Source organism: Nicotiana sylvestris, chromosome 10 (genome assembly GCF_000393655.2).
Source record: "Nicotiana sylvestris chromosome 10, ASM39365v2, whole genome shotgun sequence".
Lineage (NCBI taxonomy): Eukaryota > Viridiplantae > Streptophyta > Magnoliopsida > Solanales > Solanaceae > Nicotiana > Nicotiana sylvestris.
The window spans coordinates 124,165,759-124,184,272 of NC_091066.1; positions in this window are offsets into that span (position 1 = coordinate 124,165,759).

Sequence of the window (18,514 nt, forward strand, 5' to 3'; positions counted from 1 at the left end):
CTTTGTGTTGTTGTTGTGTGTTTTACTGTGGGATTATGGGACGACATCCCGGAAGATTCCCTGTACTTATTGATGATTTGAGTTGAGGTGCGAGATACTGAGAGATCCCTAGTACGTATATTGAGGATACCAAGAGATCCTCGGGATACCAAGAGATCCCTAGCATATATTGAGGATACCAAGAGATCCCCGGGATACCAAGAGATCTTTGGCATGTATTGAGGGTACTAAGACATCCTCGGTATACTGGGAGATCCCCGATTATTGTCTTTGAGAAGAGTGGTATTCCTGGTGATTGTTTTCTGTTTCTGTTTTAGTTGTAGTTAAACTTATTATCCTGTATTGATTCTTATGGTTATCTTTCAATTGTACTGCTTTATCTTATACTGTCATATCTTATATTTTATTTAATCTCAGTAGAGCCCTGACCTTCCTCGTCACTACCCGACCGAGGTTAGGCTTGGCACTTACTGAGTACCGTTGTGGTGTACTCATGCCCTTTTCTGTGCATGTTTTGCATGTGCATATCTAGGTACCTCCACTCAAACTCATCACACTTGAAACAAAGCGCTTATAGAGACTCCGAGGTATATCCGTCGTGTTCACAGACCGAAGAGTCCCTTTCTACTCTCCATTTTTAGTATTAGCCCTTCTGTATTTTCCTTTTTCCTTTGGATAGATATTTTGGAGTTAGATATTTATAGACATTCAAAGGCTTGTGATCATGAGATTCCGAGTTTTGGAAAATGTATTTAGATTTCGAGAGTTGATATTGTGTATGCCGAGCGGCACATTTAACCACTGTTTTGCTTCACTATTTCGTCTTTATTATTTTTTCCGCAATTTGTTTATTTTCCACATTGTTGGGCTTACCTAGTCGTAGAGACTAGGTGCCATCACGATGGTTTATGGAGGGCGAACCAGGGTCGTGACAGCTCGAGGCCCTGATTTCTGATCATTCGGTTTAGTCATTACATTATCTACAAGCTCCTACCTTACTTTCCAGTTTTCCACTTAGCATCAATTGCATAACAACTAGCAAAGAATAGATCACATATTTTTAGAACCACAAAATCAATTCTAATTGTATTTATTATTTTCGCGGTAAATATGCTTAGCCCGTGCTATTTTCACCTCCAACACAGGTGGTGGGCTACTGGTCCATAAGTTGGTGGATTTTTATAATTAATTTTGATTTAAGCAGCAAAAAGTTTCAATCAATTCCTGATGAATGTGGAGATTTGATCAATTGGTAGAGCAATTCGTCCTTTAAATAACATGTTGGATGGTTAGAGTTACCATTCACGAGAGATAAACAAAGAACGATTATTCTGCTCTTACCATAAAGGTGAAAAAATCAATTCCAATTTTATTTGCGTGTATAACTACCAAAGAGCTATTAATGAAGGTTTTTTTGGGGAGGGTAAGAGAGGGGGGAGTAAAGAAAGAAAACAAGACTTAAGGCCTCATTTGTTTTTTTAAGATTAAACGTTGAATTTGAATACACATCTTAATATCAAGATGTGTATTAAGATTAAAATATTTGATCTAAATACACATCTGAATATATTAATATATGTTATTAAGATCTGAATAGAAATAATTAAAACTGTTTGATTTTTAACATCTGAATGTATAAAATTTATCTTTATTTGAAAATTAATAAACATAAAATTCAAATGAAATACTAACTAATCTAATATTCTGTCAATAAAATATATAGTTTTTTAAAATATGATAGTTATTGGTGGTGATGGCTAACCGGTGAATGCCTACTAGAGGCGGTGGTTGGTGATAGTTTTGGTTGATGATGGTGGTCCATGCTAGTAGCTAGCAGTGATTGGTAGTGGTGGCGATTATGATTGAGGATAGTGGTGGTGGATGATGATAGTTAATAATAGCGGGTGGTGGTAGTAGTTGTGACTCAGTAAGGTGGTGGGTTGGTGGTGGTAGGTTATAATGATGGGCAATGTCGGTTGTGGTTGTTGATGGTGATGGGGTGGTCAGTTGTGGTAGTTGAGGTGGATGAGTGTTGATTGTGGGTGAGAATGATGGTGGTTGGAGTGGTGGGGATAGTGGGTGGTGATGATTGATAATGGTGGCGGCTATGATTGAGGATGATGGTGGCGTGGTGGTGGTGGCGGCATGGTGGTAGTTGATAATTGTAGGCGGTGACGGCAGTTAATAATGAATATGTGATAGCATCTTAATGAAATTAAGTCTTTGTTATAGATCTTAATCATACATACCTAATCAGACCCATTAAGTGGTTGTGAATTAAAAAAACAAACACACTTAATAATTAAGATCTGAATAATTAAGATTCAGACTTTAAAAACAAGCGTACTTAATGCCTGAAATCTGAATGATTAAGATTCAGACGTACATTAAGTGCAAACAAATGAGGCCTTAGTGTCCTAATTAACATTCAAACTTTGAAATATGTCACTAATTTTAATTAAAATGACTAAATTTTGTCTTTGAAGAAAAATGAGACTTCCTAATTCAATTATTTTTTTGTAAAATGTACATGGAATAGACCAAATCCATGATAATTATAACTATAAACATTACTCTAATATATTACGCTAAAAGTATGAGGCATTTGCATCTATACCCGTTTTTTGTGCCACATTTTAACCTGTGCCCGCTTTGCAAAAGAAAATTGCAAGTGTACCGCTTTTTCGCATAACTTCAGCATACGGGGCTGAAGTAGCAAAGACAATCACGCAAAACTTCAGCATTCTAGTAGCCGGGCCTGAAGTTCAGCTCTAGAGCTGAAGTTTTTGTGTTGTAAATGGGAAACTTCTGCTCTAGAGCTGAAGTTTTTTTTTACCACCTATTAATATTACATAGTTTTTTTTACCACCTATTAATATTACATAGTAGAGCTCTAGAGCTGAAGTTTTTGTGTTGCAAATGGGAGACTTCAGTTATTCGAGGTGCTAGGATCGTCAAATATCATGCTTCAGAGAATCATATGGACGTCATTTAAGCAACATGTATTACATACAGTAAATCCTTGGATATTAGCTACCTTTGAGATCGAGAATTTAAGAACTACAGAAACAGACTAAAAGATGACAGTTGGTTGGCATGACATTAACAGAGGGTTGGGAACACATAATCATAAAAGATGACTGTTGCAATGAGGAGTGCCTGCAAATCTCTTCTAGAATAGATTAGAGTTTTCTTGTGGCTTTATAATTCTATTCATGCTACTGAGTAACAATGGCCTACGGGCCAGTGAAAACCTTGTACTCTTTACGTTCATTATATTGGGGGGTGAGGTTGTGATGGTGATGGAGAAAGAGGAGGAGAAAGGGAGCTGAAGTTATTTAAGAAGTGGGTACAAGTTAAAAGTTTTAAAAAAATGGGTATAGGTTAAATGGGGGCGACCAAATAGGGCGCCCCGTGCAATTTCTACTAAAAGTATAGGTAATATTACATTGCACAACCTTAGAAGTGCTTACAAATTGGGAGAAATTTATGGGGTCTGAAATCAACATTAATAGAAACAAAAAATTGCATAAATATGACACGTTTTAGGGTGGTCTTTAATTTCTAACCCCCGCTTGCCTCATGAATAAAATTTCAAGGTCAAAAGTTAAAAATGTTGCTCACGGGGCAAGCGAGGGGAAATGCTTGTTAAACTTAAAATTTGCCCATGGGGTAAGTGGTGACAAAAATTCAATACCATCCACTTTGAGGGCTATTTATATACTTCACCCCAATGCAAAGAGAAAACTATATATAGATTATACACAGTTATAAATAGCCAATCGAATTCAGTTATTTATTTTTTTAGCTGGTATATATAGATTATACACGATTATAAATATATTATACATATATATTACATATCCGCAAGCTATTTTTAATTTCATCAATTGGTTGGTAGCTATTTAGGTTAATTCTTCAAACTATTTCACTGTTTCAGCATTTTAGTAAGCCCAAGAGCGGTCCATCTGGAGAAATTGGTAAGGGCCCATATTGATATAATATTTTATGAGGCCCGTTGAGATTCGCCAACATAGACATAGTAAAAGCAGACGAGCAAAATCGAATTGAAAATAGTACGGGCTAGCCAGTTTTCGGATTGGTAATTGAAAAATAGTCAATATTTGTAAAGTCATACAAAAGTAGCCATTATTTTACTGTAACGCGAAAAGTTCCAGCATAATATACTAGAGATTGATGCATCTGTGTATGAACTTCCAGCATATTATGCTGGAATTCTAAGACACAGAAAGTTCCAGCATAATATAGTGGAGATTGGAGCACATATGTATGAACTTCCAATATATTATGCTGGACCAGTATATTATACTGGAACTCCAGTATATTATGCTGTAATATTTTTGGATTTTGAACAGTGTTTTCGTTCAAATTTATCTTTACATGAAAAATGGCTAAAATTCAATTAATTTTGAAACTGTGACTATTTTTCGATTATCATTTGTAAAACTGGTTATTTTGAATTTCTCCCCAAAATCACCTTATCATATAACCTTGCTTCTGTTTTAGCCTTTAGGACCGAATCTCAGTTATTGTCAACGCTAGTACCACTATCAAGAGAACGATAATCTCCTGCAGACCTGGCCACAGAATCAGGAAATGTGCATTACAAGTTCTTTATGCACTTTTAGTTGAATTTCATAGCTAAGTGTAGTAAAAGGAGATAAATAAATTATGTATAGGAAATTAAAATATTTACTTGCTGAAGGATTGCAAAAGCAGGTATTATCTCTATTTTCATATCTAGATTGATGAAAAAATTATTTGACTATTTAGGACAGCCTAGGGAATGAATTAATTTAAAGACCCAAGCGACTGTCACCTTCATTTATTGGAAGGAAAAATGTGAAGCACTATTATTTTGTGAGTACAGACATACAGTACAATGGGGAACACCCTGTATTAAAGTAAGTAATTAGAAAGCTATTTTAACTCTTTCTATAGAGTTTAGTTAGTATTTTAAAAGCTATTAGCATCTACTCCCTCTTTAACACGAAACAAATATTTGGACAAAAAATGTCCCTAAATAAAACACGAAAAATTTCAAGAATAATTACTGCACTTTGAACATTTATAAGTTCAAATTTCAGGAACAATTCATGAAATTTAAAATTCTACTATATTTGATACCCAGCAGCTGTATGCTGGAGTTTGAAACTTTAAAGAAGAAAAATCTTCTCTGTTAATGCACTTTATTATATCCCAATATAAGATACTGTATTTTGAAAATTTTATTGTAAAATCGAGTACACTATGTTGGGATTAGGTTGTGCACAATAGGCACCATTATTTCCTCTAACATCTCCATCCCCTTCAATGTTGCAAGGACCTGTCACGACCCAACATTTCTCATCAGGAATCGTGGCGGCACATAGTTTCCAAACTAGGTAAGTCAGTCTCTCAACATTATTTAAAATAATTAAAGCATGAAATAACAAAAATGGAGTTTAACATAAAAGCGAAAATAAGAGCAATACTGGCCGAAGTGACAATTACTCAACATAATATCAAAGGACTAGGTGGTACAAAGTCACAAGCTCTAACTGAATACACGAGATCAATCTCAAATACAATACTATCTGAAATACATAACAATAGAAATAAAATAAGAGGGTGACTCCGAGGCATGCGAACGCCATGGCACGTATACCTTGAAGTCTCCGCAACAAATCCCAAGCGGCTAACTAACATCCGGCACGCTCCGAATTACCTGGATCTGCACAAAAATATGTAGAAATATAACATGAGTACACCATAATCGGTACCCAGTAAGTATCAAGACTAACCTTGGTGGAGTAGTGACGAGGTACAAGTGAAGATACCTACTAGACATAATAACTAGTGCAAAGTATTAATATAAAGCTAACAGAGGAACGATATCAATATAAAGCTAAAAATAGAAAGAACAACAATATAACTCTAGCAAGGGAAGTTGGAGCAACAAATAGCAACAAGGAGTAAATAGATAATAACACAACAAAGTAATCAGAACATAGTTAAAGTACCAGTGAAACCAATTAAGGAAAACAAATGACAACCGAATAATCGAACCATTCTATTACAAAGTTTACAATGAGATTCACCCCGAGGTACCACATCTCATACTCACAAATCACGAGTCCCAATTCAACGAATCATACACACATGGCACCTCGTGCCTACATTATCACCCACAATTGCATGGACAACTCACATACCAATATCAAATCGTCCGGCGTGGTCACAAGCTCAATATCACAAACCGACCAGCATAGTTACATGCTCAATATCACAATTTGCCCGACTTAGTCACAGGCTCAATATCCCAAATCATCCGGCGTGGTCACGGGTTACCAGTCCGGCTATATCGCAGAGAAAGCAAATATACAAAAATAAATGTACATGGTCAATAATCATCAAGTATCACACTCTTGGACTAGTATAAATGGTATATTATGGTGTATGCATGTGAAACTATACTATCACAGCTCAAGTCAACAAGTAATATCTGTGACACAGAGTATGACATTAGAAATAATACAACAAATTATGTAATATGCATGACACACACAAGGAAATCACACCACCAAATGAATATCATCAATAATATTCCCTCGGGCCATCACATATCATCCCTGACATGACCTCTCTTGTCTCACCGCGTGTACAACAATATAGTAAATACCCATCTTGTCTCGCCACACGCGTATTAACAATTGTCCCACACTGTCTCGCCACATACGCAAACCCAACATATGTAAATTGTCCGCCTTGTCTCGCCATATGCGCAATATCAATAATAATAATAATAATAGCATGACAGAAATCTCGTGCGAATACCCCGACAATCCACTCAACATGCCCATATGTGAAAATATAACAACATAACATAATAACTCATACCGCACGTGTCCATAAACCACAACGTTGCCATAACAATAATACCAATACTACAACCATATATATAACACGACTCAACAACAATGAGTACCAATAATGACAACAATAACACAAGAGTACGGAAAATAAATCAACACAAGAATTGCAACAATGAAAGATACAACATGTAATAACAACTTCAATTAATTGCATACGAGTGACCTACGAGCCTAAACCGGTCAATTTCCACATATAATCCCGCGTACACACTCGTCACCTCATGTACACGTCTTTCACATAATTTAAATAGTGAAATTAATCCAAATTCTATGGGATAGTTCCCCCACACAAAGTTGGGCAAGATACTTACCTCAATGAAGCTAAATCAATACTCTAAAAAGCCCTTCCTGTATGAAACAACCTCCCGACAACTCAAATCTAGCCAAAATAAATTAATCTCAAAAATAAAATTCATAAGAAACAATTCGGGATAATAAAACTTCGCTTTAACGAAAACCAAAAAGTCAACCCAAAATGTTAAAATCAGGCCTGAACCTTGGAACCCAATAAAACTCACAATTTCGATACGAGTCAAACCATACCAAAATCATCCAATTCCGAGCCCAAATCGGCCTTCAAATTCTCAATTTATATTTTTGAAAAGTTTTCAAACCCCCCCCCCCCAATTTTTCCAATTCAAATCACTAATTGAATGATAAAAACGAAGATGGAATCATGAATAATGGACAAATCCGAGTGAAAAAATACATACCTTGATCCAAATTGTGAAAATACCCTCCAAAATCACCCAAAACCGAGCTCTCTAACTCAAACGTCATAAAATAACAAAAGCCCTCGAAATAGAGTACTATATAGGCCTGCCCAGGGATCCTCTTCGCGATCGCGAAGAACAAATCATAAGCGGCCAAAATTTCTACTTCGCGAACACGGTCTGAAGCTCGCAAAAACGACCACTCACTTTAAACGGCCTACGCAAACGCGACCCTACTCACGCGAATGTGAAGGCCAATCCACTAGCGCCCTTCCAGCTCTATCTCTACGCGATCGCGACACAAAGGACGTGAATGCAATGACCATCATCCCCCAGGATCCGCGAACGCGACGACCAACTCACGAATGCGATGAGTAAATCCTCAGCCACCCAAAATACACTATGTGATCGCGTATGTTCTCCCGCGAACGCGATGAACTATAGAACATCAGAAAACCAGCAACTCTAAAATATAAAGAAATGGCTCGTAGCCCATTCGAAAAACAATCGGGCCCCCCCCCCGAAACCCCATCTAATCACACCAACCAATACCAAAACATAACACGGACCTACTCAAGAACTCAAATCACACCAAGCAATATCAAAACTATGAATCCTACCTCAATTCAAGCCTAATAAAATATTGAACTTTCAACTTTCAAAACTCACGTTGAACCGTATCAAATCAACTCGGAATGACTTCAAATTTTTTCATGAAAGTACCAAATGGCACAACGGTCCTAGTTCAACTTTTGGAACCAAAATCCGCACCCGATATTAACAAAATCAACTCTTGATCAGACCTTTCAACCTTCTAAACCTTCAACTTTCCAACTTTTTACAAAAAGCACCAAACCAACCTACGGACTTCTAAATCTAAATCCAGACATACACATACATTCAAAATCACCATACAAAGCTATTGGAATCATCAAAACTCTACTCCGGTATTGTCTACACAAAAGTCAAACTCTAGTAAACTCTTACAGCTTAAGCTTCAAAAAATGAGAATCATTCTTCCCAATCATTCTCGAACGCTCGAAAATCGAAACTAACCATACACACAATTATAATATGTATTATGAAGCTTCTCAATACCTTAAACCACTAAACGGAATGCCAAAACTCAAAACGACCGATCAGGTCATTATAGGATCCTCTTAATTCTCCATTCACTTTCTCTAAATTAATTATGTATCAAACAAAATTGTCAAATTACGAGTAAGATGTGTTGGATACCAGTATGAGAGCTCTTAGAGAAGTCATCTATAATATTTCTTTACATCCCTCGGTATGTGAATTAGATGGTGAACATAGGATCAACCCTGCCTGAGCCAATATACCAAACATGCTCAGGAACTGCACTAAAGTCTCCTGAAGTCTGGGGGTAGCAACAGGAGCCTCCGGTGCCTATCCCCCAACCGGATCTATTGGTGGCTCTTTGGCTGCTACTCTAGAAGGTGCTCTAACTGCGGCACATGCTCCTACTCGGCCTCTACCTCTACCCTGGCCCCTAGAAACACCGGCTCTAGAAGCAACATCATCAGTAACTATAGCTCGTGTCCTCACCATATGTGAGAGAATAGAAGAACAAAGGCTCAAACTCCAAAATCAATAAACTCGCATGATAAGAATTAAAGAAGTGACTTTTTTTAATTGTTCTATAGCCTCTCCAAGATAAGTACATACGTCTCTATACCGATCCGCGCGACTCTACTAAACCTGCTTGTGACTGGTAGAACCAATGAACCTATAGCTCTGATACCAACTTGTCACGACCTAAAATCCCTCCTTAGGAGTCGTGATGACACCTAGTCTCCAAACTAGGTAAGCCAGCTCTCAACATTATTTAAAATAATTAAAGCATGAAATAACGAAAATGGAGTTTAACATAAAAGAGAAAGTAAGAGTAATACAGGACGAAGCGGAAACTACTCAACATAATAACCCATAACTAGGTGGTGCAGAGTCACAAGCTCTAACTAAATCAATCTCAACTACAGTACTGTTTGAAATACATAACAGTAGAAATAAAATAAGAGGGTGACTCCGAGGCCTGCAAACGCCATGACAGGTTTACCTTGAAGTCTCCGCAACAAATCCCAAGGGGCTAACTAACATCCATCATGCTATGAAGTACCTAGATCTACACAAAAATGTGCAGAAGTGTAGCATGAGTATATCACATTCGGTACTCAGTAAGTATCAAGACTAACCTCGGTGGAGTAGTGACGAGGTACAAGTCAAGATACCCACTAGACATAATAACCTGTGCAAAGTATTAATATAAATCTAACAGAGGAACAATGTCAATATAAAGCTTAACATTGAAAGAACAAAAATATAACGTTAGCAAGAGAAGTAGGAGCAAGAAATAGCAACAAGGGGTAAACAGGTGATAACGCAACAAAGTAACCAGAACACAGTTAAAGTACCAGTGAAACCAATCAAGGAATACAACAAGCGAATAATCAAACCATTATATTACGAGGTTTATAATGAGATTCACCCTGAGGTACCACACCTCATACTCACAAATCACGAATCATAATTTAATGAATCATACACACATGGAACTTTATGCCCGCATTATCACTCACAACCACATGGACAACTCACGTGCCAATATCAAATCATCCGATGTGGTCGCAGGCTCAATATTACAAACCCCCTGGCATGGTCACAAGCTCAATATCACAATCCGCCCGACTTTATCACAGGCTCAATATCCCAAACCGTCCGGTGTGGTCATGGGCTACCAACCTGGCTATATCGCAAAGAAAGAAAATATACAAGAATACATATACATGGTCAATGATCATAGAGTATCATACTCCTGGACTAGTATAAATAGCATGTTACGGTGTATGCATGTACAAGTGTACTATTACAGCTCAAGTCAACAAGTAATATCTGTGACACCAAGTAGCACATTGGAAGCAACATAACAAATCACGTTATATGCATGACACACACAAGGAATTCACACCACCAAACGAATATCATTAATAATATTCCCCGAGGCCATCATATAACATCCCTGATAATATCCCCGTGTCTCACCGCGTGCACAATAATGCCTGCCTTGTCCCAACACATGCGCATTAACAAATATTTCATCTTGTCTCGCAACATGTGCAATATCAATAACATGGCAGAAACCTCGTGCAAACACCCCGATAATGCGCTCAACAGGCCCACATGTGACAAAATACAACAACACAACATAACAACTTCCACCACATATGACAATATACCACAATGTTTCCATAACAACCATACAATTACCACAACTATATATAGCCCGCGGCTCAACAACAATAAGTACCAATAACGACAATAATAACAGAAGAGTACGAAAAAAAATTAACACAAGAATTGCAACAACACATTAAAATAGCCGAATAACCTCAACAATGAAAGATACAACATGTAATAACCACTTCGATTAATTGCATATGAGTGACCTACGAGCCTAAACCGATCAATTTCCACATATAAGCCCGTGTACACACTCATCACCTCAAGTACATTCCTCCACATAAGTCAAATAGTGCTATTAATCTAACTTCTACGGGGTAGTTCCCCCATATAAAGTTAGGCACAATACTTACATTAAAAAAGATAAATGAATACTCTAAGAAGTCCTTCCCGTATGAAACAATCTCCGGACGGCTCAAATCTAGCCAATAACTTAATCTCATAAATAAAAGTCATAGAAAATAATTCTGAATAATAAAGCTTCGATCTTTAATGAAACCATAAAGTCAACCAAAAAATTTAACCTTAGGCCTGCCCCTTGGAACCCAATAAAACTCACAAATTTTGATACGAGTCCAAGCATACCAAAATCATCCAATTCCGACCCCAAATCAGCCTTCAAATTCTCAATTTATGTTTTTGAAAAGTTTGTAAAAAACCCCCAATTTTTCCAATTCAAATCACTAATTAAATGATAAAAACGAAGATTGAATCATGAATAATGGATAAATCCGAGTCAAAAATACTTATCTCGATCCAAATTGTGAAAATACCATTCAAATTCGCCCAAAACCGAGCTCTCTAACTCAAAAAGTGATAAAATAAAAAAAAGCCATCGAAATAGAGTAATATATAGGTCTGTCCGGGGGTCCTCTTCATGATCAAGGGACATGCTTCGCGATCGCGAAGAACAAATCATAAGTGGCCAAAATTCCTGTTTATGAATGTAGTTTGAAGCCCGCGAATGCCACCACTCACCTCAACTGGCCTACGCGAATTCGACCCTACTCACGCGAACGCGAAGGCCTATCCACTGGCGCCCTTCTAGCTCTATCTCTATGCGATCACAACATAAGGGATGCGAATGCGGTGACCATCAAACCCCTGGCTCCGCGAACGTGATGGCCAACTCGCGAACACGATGAGTAAATTCTCAACCACCCAAAATATACTACGCGGTTGTATACGTCCTCTAGCGAACGTGATGAATTGCAGAACACCAGAAAACTAGCAACTCCAAAACATGAAGAAATGGCTCATAGTCCATCGGAAACACATCCGGGTCCCCCAGGACCCCATCTAATCACACCAACCAATTTCAAAATATAACACGACATCCTCAAGAACTAAAGTCACACCAAACAACATCAAAACTATGAATTGTACCACAATTCAAGCCTAATAAAATATTGAACTTTCAACTTCCAAAACTCACGCTGAACCATATCAAATCAACTCGGAATGACCTCAAATTTTTGCACGCAAGTACCAAATGACACGACGGTCCTAGTCCAACTTTTGGAACCAAATCTGGACCCGATATCAACAAAATCAACTCTCGGTCAAACCTTTCAACCTTCCAAACCTTCAATTTTCCAACATTTTCCAAAAAGCACCAAATCAACCTACGGACTTTTAAATCTAAATTCGGACATATGCATACATTCAAAATCATCATACGAAGCTATTTAAATCATCAAAACTCTACTCCGATATTGTCTACACACAAGTCAAACTCCGATCAACTCTTACAACTTAAGCTTCAAAAAATGAGAATCATTCTACCCAATCATTTCCGAACATCCGAAAATCGAAACTAACCATGCATGAAAGTCATAAAATGTCTTATGAAGCTTCTCAATACCTTAAACCACTGAACGGAATGCCAAAACTCAAAACGATCAATCAGGTCGTTATAGAATCCTCCTAATTCTCTATTCAATTTCTCTAAATTAATTCTTTATCAAACAAAATTGTCAAATTACGAGTAAGATGGGTTGGATACCAGTAAGAGAGCTCTTAGAGAAGTCATCTATAATATTTCTTTACATCACTAAATTATTAGTAGATAATGCTTTGGCACACAACACATAAAAAAAAACCAAGGTGTTTAACCTACAAACTGATTTTAGAATAAACAATTGAATTTATAATTTTAAAGTATCTAGAAATAAGAATAATCCAAGTCACATATAATAAATTAAATAATAATAATAATAATAATAATAACAACAACAATGAACAGAATGAAAAGATCAAAAAATTCTTATTGAGAATTACCCTCCAATGGGTCTAAGGGAGCCGTGAAGTTTGAATTACAACGCTTGCAAGATAGTCAATCAATATGTACAGAAGAAATAAGTAAAATAAATAGCGCTTAGTATGTTTTCGATGATCTTTACAAATAAAAGTGATACGGTTTTATAATTGAGGTCGAGTGTAGTCGCTCCGAGCCCCTAGCCTATACATCGGGGATAAGGTTAGTGGATAGATGAGATCTTCCCTAATGGAAACTGCTTCATCGTAACTGACGGGGGCCACGATCTCAGGAAGGGCTCGGGTACAGCGAAGCTCGGCATCAACTTCAAGTGCTCACTCCTTCGGATACTCTCGCTTCAGATTCAATATCAATCTCTACCGTCTTTCCGGTCACAAGCTCCTCGTTTGTTGGTCTGGAAGAATTCTTGCTTCGTGTCAATATCTCATCACACCACGCGCTGAATTTGAATTTTACCAATACAAATAGTCCCCTACTTCTATTATATGCTCTAAGAAGTGTTGGAGGAGTGGAAATATTAGATTAGGAGAAAAGCATGTTTAAGATCTTTTCTCGATGAGGAAGAAATCTCGCTAGTATTCCTCCATTAAAGTGACATGACTTGTGATTGAGATAGTGTGTGCAGCCTCCATTTACTGTCGAAACATGTGGCAATTCCTAATTATTTTTACCGTTGATTATAGTCTTCTAGCTCATGATGATTATTTTTATAATGGAAACTTCTCCAAAGTTTGATAGCTCTGCTAAGTAGTCTTCCCGCCCATATATATGAACTCAGGACTCTTTGGTTTATCAACTATTCAGAACATTTATTTCTACACTTCCTTATAGCTTTCATTGTTGAACTATTCCTCTGTTTTTCTAATCTCTTCTTTTTTGCTATCGCTATGGATCCCAACGTCCAGTCCCTTTATGTCACGATCCAAACCGTTGGGCCGCGACGGACACTTGGTACCTTACTCAATCGAGTACCAACGTAAAGTATCTTTCTTATTACATAATCATATACACATGACATACGGGCCTAATAGGCCAACATGATCCTTTATAAACGGGAGAAATTCAAAAATAGCCAGATTTACAACTGGTCGTTCAAAAATAGCCCAATTTTAAAAGTAATCGAAATTTAGTCACTTTTCATGTAAAGATTAAACTGAGCGAAAACACTGTTCAAAACCTGGAAAATACGCCAGTATATTATACTGGAGTTCCAGCATAAATATGCTTGAACTCCAGCGTATTATACTGGAGTTCCAGCAAATATAATTGTCCAATATAATTTACTGGAGTTTGGAGCACCGGTGCTCCAGTCTCCAGTATATTATACTGGGGTCAGCAAAGTATACCGGTCCAGCATAATATGCTGGAGTTCATACACAGGTGCACCAAACTCCTGTATATTATGCTGGACCGGTCTCTGTTGCAGCAAAATAGTGGCTGTTTTTTATTGACTTCGTAAATGCTGGCTATTTTTGAATGACCAGTCCGAAAACTGGCTATATCGTGCTATTTGTACTTTATAAACTCGAAACATAGGCCGACAAGACCGTACAATCTTTTATGTACACGACATATGTCTACAAGCCTCTAAGAATACATAAATGTCATAAAGGCCGAGACAGAGTCTCGCCATACCAAACAATACATGTCTAAATCATACTAACCAAAAGAGCAACTCCGAAGCAAATGGAGTGCACCAACATCTTCCGCTGAGCTGATAGCTTACTTGGAGGGCTCTTGACCTATCTATCGGGACCTGCGGGCATGAAACGTAGTGTCCCCAGGCAAAAGGGGCGTCAGTACGAATAATGTACCGAGTATGTAAGGCACATAAATAAATACATAAGAGATATGGAGGACATATAGAATACATGACTCAATCTGTAAGTCTGAATAATTTTGTAAATCATAAATTACTTTTAGCGTCACGCATATGCGTATGAATGTCATGTCGTGCATAGGTATATGTTTCATAACATCATCAGCCTCTGAGGGCATCCCATCATATCATATCGGCCAATGTGGGCAAAATCATTATCGTATACCAGCTGATCAGGTGGTGGTGCGTATATAACGCCATAACCTTTCCCATATCCCATATATATATATATACACATATATATATATATATACGCGTATATAATGCCATTTGAATCATATTTCAGCCATTGTGGGCAACATCATCATCATATACCAGTTGATCAGGTGGTAATGCGTATATAACGCCGTAACCTTTTTCCATATATATATATATATATATATATATATATATATATATATATATATATATATATATATATATATACGCGTATATAACGCCATCTGGTCATGGGTCAATGAGCATGTATGAAATGCATGAAAAACACGTAATAATCTCAATATTCCTTTCAGATAAATTTTTCCAACTTTGTATTATTCTGAGATCCATGAACAGAAGATAATGATAATTCTCGTGGGGAATCAAGAATATAGACACCCCTACTATTTCTATGAATAGAGTAATTTATAGAAACTGTATATTTACTCATTTCTTCGGTATAATTTGGACCATGCCAAAAGAAAGAAGGGAGAACCTTAACATACCTGTCCCTGAAATTATTTGAACGAATCTGCTTCTCCGAAATACGAACGAAATTACACTTGAGTTCCTTGGCGAATTTGTTCTGCTTTGAACGTTTTTGAACTAGGACCGAAATGGGTTTAATCTATTTGTTGAACTTTGAAATTTTAATTAAAAGGTTGGCTAAAGATTTTGGATGAAAACGTTTACTGTTCCATGGATTCTTGTCTTCAAGCTAAAGACATGAAATGATTCTCAAAGTTCTTGGTTTTGATATTTAATGAATTGTATTGCTTGCTTTGATTTGATAAAGCTCACCAAAGGATAAGATTTTGAAATTTAAGCCTTTGACACATGTAAAGTTAATTAATGACTCACCTTACCCTAAGGGAGGGCTGCCACGTTACTCTTTGGGGTAGTTGATTAAATTTATCTACTTATTAGTTAACCAGGTAATGTTTCGTTATCCGATAATTAATTTATTACCCGCATAATTTAAAAATTATGACAAATTACTTAAATACTACTTTCTTTTAACATACCTTGTACACCTTACTATCATGGCCATGTAGTACCTTGTATGGTAATAGTCCATAAATATCGGGTATTTTAGCTCGGGCCATATTTTATCCCAAAATGCCAAACTTTGACAAAAAAATTATTTTTTGACTTGCTCCTCCTTTCACCTTCATAAATTTACTAATCACTTGTGAAATAGCATAATCCTTATAATCCCCAAATAATCTTTTCCTTGGATTGATGTCAATTATCTTACGACAAATTCCACGTAAAATACTGCAGGATGCAACATCGTCGTAACTTATTATGGCGAAGCGTAACATCACTGTAATGTAATATTACAAGGTGAAACCCTATCGTAACTTATTATTGCAATGTGTAATATTACCGTAATGTAATACTGTCGGGTACAACACTGTTGTAACTTAATATTTGCAGGACGTAACATCAATCGTAATATATTACTGCAGAGGGTAACACCATCATAATATATTACTGCAGAGCATAATATCGTCGTAATATAATACTGTAGGACGTAATATTGACATAATATTGTGAGGCGTAACACTTTAGCAGTCGTAGATTTCACCATAGAAGATCAAATGAATGTTAGTACCGAGCCTTTAGAAGTAACTTTCACCGTTTCCAATGGAAAGGGGAAGAAAATCCAAAAATCCTGTAAAGGCAAAAAGGCGAGGAACGAAGTTGAGCCTCTTGTTAATACTCCCTCCAGTCCAAAATAAGTGATTTTTAGGTTTTTTTGTTGTGGTCCAAAATAAGTGATTTTTCCAGATTTCAAGAATAAATTAATTTTTTTTTCCTACATTGCCCTTTGAGTAATTAATGTTTGAGTATGTGTTATGCGTGTTTATATGAAGAGATAGTAAAGGTTAATATGGTCAATTTTATTGCTAATTAATATTAAAAGGTGAGTTTCTTAATATGTGTGAAAACAACCAAAAAATCACTTATTCTGGACCGGAGGGAGTAATATTTTATCAAAATAGTAGAATTTTAAGGCTGACGAGGACACATGGAGTAAGGTAGCAACACAATCTTTGAGTACTCATGTGAACAACATCGACTCTCTTATTCGTGGAGATCACATTCCCCTTATTTGGAAGCACTGCTATTGCGGTAATCATGTTGATGTTCAAGTACCTTTAAAGAGTAAAAGGATTACCAACCATTGGGCTGGTTTTTCCTTCGCACAACCTTTTGATCGATCCCCTAATTTTGGATATCTGCTGGCACTTTAATATCTATTTGCGTCAAGATTGCCCGAGCATTTAGAGACTAGTAGCATGTCTTTGATTTCAGGCAAATTTGGCGGATGTTAACCTTTCCATTCAGCACATCCTATCTCTATTCCCTAAGACTATTCAGGGTAGCATCGACATTCTTAACAGTCGTGGTACATGAGCTTTTGTGAACACTGATGATGATTATGACATAGAATGGTTTGATTTTGTTTCTGCTAATCCGAGAACCGATCGTCTCCAAAAATTGATCATTTCTAGAGAGTTGGAACAACAAGCGTAAATGCACTATCATTATCCCAGTTACTGTTTGTCAACAAAAATCTAATTTGTGGTTTTCTATTGCAGCAGTCTCGGAGGCTCTTAGTAAAGTCCCCGACATCGAGGAATGGGTTGAAAAGATCTTGTCATTCTCTCCGATAACTAAAAGGTCCTGGAAGCACATTTTGAAATTTCAGGGTGGAGAGCCAAAAATTACGATAAGCCCCTTGAGTTGATTTTCCTTTTTGTTCCCATAACTTGGGTCTTCACATTTCCTCTCATCGTATAAGCATCGTACCAAGGAAATCTAACCTCAAGTGTTAATCAATCTTCATACAACCATTGATTCTACCCAAGAGAGGATCAGACAATTATCTACTCCATAGAGAAATATAGGTTCCTTGAAGTCTTCTTTGGCTGATAGTTCTGCAAGATTTTTGAGAAAGAGAACGATATCTAGCTTCAAGATGGGTTCTAGGAGTGCTCGAGGCAGTCCCCAAGTTGGCTCCTAGACTGCACACCCTCAAAGTAGTGATCCCATATTAATTGACGAAGAGAAAATAGAATCCCCCGCTAGAAAGCCGTCTAGGGATGATGCCTTCGCCCGTGTCTCAGAGATAAAGGAATAATGACATATGATCTTTTTGAGTTGTTCGATCTTGAGGTTCCTTGAACTGAGTCTGCCTTTAATTGGAGCACCCAGATTCACACCCCTCATAGGTAGGTTC